Source organism: Chenopodium album, chromosome 10 (genome assembly GCF_948465745.1).
Source record: "Chenopodium album chromosome 10, dcCheAlbu1.1, whole genome shotgun sequence".
In the NCBI taxonomy this organism is placed as follows: domain Eukaryota; kingdom Viridiplantae; phylum Streptophyta; class Magnoliopsida; order Caryophyllales; family Amaranthaceae; genus Chenopodium; species Chenopodium album.
The window spans coordinates 8,647,645-8,650,174 of NC_137843.1; positions in this window are offsets into that span (position 1 = coordinate 8,647,645).

Consider the following 2,530-nt stretch of genomic DNA (forward strand, 5'->3'; position numbering starts at 1 on the left):
TAGCAATCCACTCTTCATAATTCACAATTGCATCACTTAGTACGCTTATGCTTGCATCATTGACCCATCCTCATTGAACAGTCCCTTTTATTACACACAACAAAATGTTGTGACAAATCTTGCAGCGTTACGTTTATTGTACATACATTAAATTGAAATTCTTTTTCCTAAACATTAAGAAAATCCTTAAATTGAAAAGAGAAAATGAAATGAACATTTCAGATTAATCCAACCAATTTAATTTTCTGCACCACAAATAATTGCACCGTTAATTTGAAATTGACATGCTGGCCTTCTTAAATATGCTTGTTAAATATCATGATTCTTACTTTGTTTATGTGATTTGGATTTGACATCTCCTAAGATTAGAAAGAGAAGAGTAAATAATAGTATTAGAGACAATGCACATCACGAATTGTATATGCATTGTATATTGACTATTGTACATTAATATTAAGTACTACTATATGCTACAACGTCTTTATTCTTTAACACCTAAGCTAGGCAATTTCTATTTATGGTTGTTATGTTTTCGAATTTATATAATTATTAATATTAAATATGATCATATTTTTCTTGTTTATGTTTCACTCAATTCAAATGATTATTATTGATCAAATGAGGATATTGCTGATTACTAACATTGTTTTTTATACAGTGTTTTTGTCTACACCAATTTTAAATTGTCACGGAGTACTCCATATACTAAAATGTAGCATAGTTTTTTGTAAAAGGTTTTTATTGGCAGGTCAATTGTATTTTATTTAAGATAATTGAAAGTCACAATACATATCTTTTTTGTTTTTCTCCCTTAAAAAAAAAAAGTATGGCTATGCATATAACCACTTGTATACATATTAGAATGGGAACACAATTTAAAGATGTATAATAACAGAAAGACTTACGTGGACCTGGTCCACAATTATATTATTGTGGATTCGATATTTATACACACGCAACTGACATTATATTGAACATAGTGACCCTTATTTTTAACATAGTAACCTTATTTTTAACATAATAACCTTTATTAAAACTTGTATAACATTTAATATTATTGTGAACTTAAATACAAAGTTATAACCCTAATTTTAACATAGTGACCTTTATTTTTCATATTGACCAGTATATAAAATATTTCATTAAAAAATTTAACCTCTTATAGCCTATATATTACCAAAATGACTTTTATTTCAACATAGTGACCTTATTTTTATAATAGTGACCTTTTTTTTTTTTTTTACTAATAAAACAATCATAGTTTCTCTAATATTAGTGGTCCACAATAAATTAGTGTGAACCAGGTTCATTTAAGAATTTGTGGTATAATAAAGGCTAGGTGTCAATCAGCTAATTTAAGACACCAATTATACTTTGATTTTCTGTAATATGCTAATGTGATTGTGCTGTTCACAGGTAAAGATCTCAACTCATTTGGCAAGAAATAACTAGATAATAATATACCACTTGAAGGAAAAAAAAAATTAAGAAAGTTGATTTGATTTGTAGAAATAAAAGAAATTAAGAAGTTTGATTTACATTAGGTTTTTTTTAAAATCAAATATTTAATCTACTCTCTCTCTAAATAATAAATTATTAAAAGAAAGTCATACAACATGTACAATAAAAATAAACAAATTTACTACACATAACAAATTGGATCAAATGAAGGGTATTCCTTTATCAAATCATGTAGTATAAACATTGGTGAGACTTCACACTTGTGAGATATCCTCCTCAGTATCGATGAAGGGCATGTTCACTTCACCTTAATTTTAGTTCAGTTCAGCTCCAATTAGTTCAGTTCACTTCAACTTCTAATTTCCTTCTCTCATAATATTTATTTCAGCTATATTAAATTCAGTTCAGTTCAGCTCCAATCAATTTAGTTCAGCTCAATTCAGTAAATGTGAACAAGCCCGAAATACACAACCTTTTTTGAGAGAGATCAAGCGATTTGTTGTTGCCAAAAAATGATTTTTCGTTGAATTTATGTTATTGAAATTGAAAATATTGATAATTATATTGTGATTCAATATAATTCTTGCCAACGAATTAATTTAAATTCACATCACTCTACTAATACTAGACTGAATTCACTCAACCAATCCCACCATAAGGAACTCACTACCCTCGAAAGATTTTATGAACACTAGCGATAAAAGAGAGAAAAAGCGATTAGAGTTTAGTTTTTCATTTTTTATTTATTTTTTATTTTTTGTGAAACTAATGTGCAAATCTTGTATTCCCTCTAGGTAAAATAAATACCCTACTTTGACTTATAATTTATTTAATTATAAAAAGTTGATGATATTCCAAAACTATACATTGAGACATTCTAACAAATACCACTTTTTTTTTAAGGATGATGTTATATGTTGTCCTTAGGGCTAAGAATAAACATTTAATATCTTTCATAATTCGGTATTAATTTAGGAATAAATGATAAAATCACGAGCAAATTAGTGTAACTAGTGTTACTTTACCAATTTTTTTTCTTCGTTTTTTGCCTCTTATATGTAGGCAATAT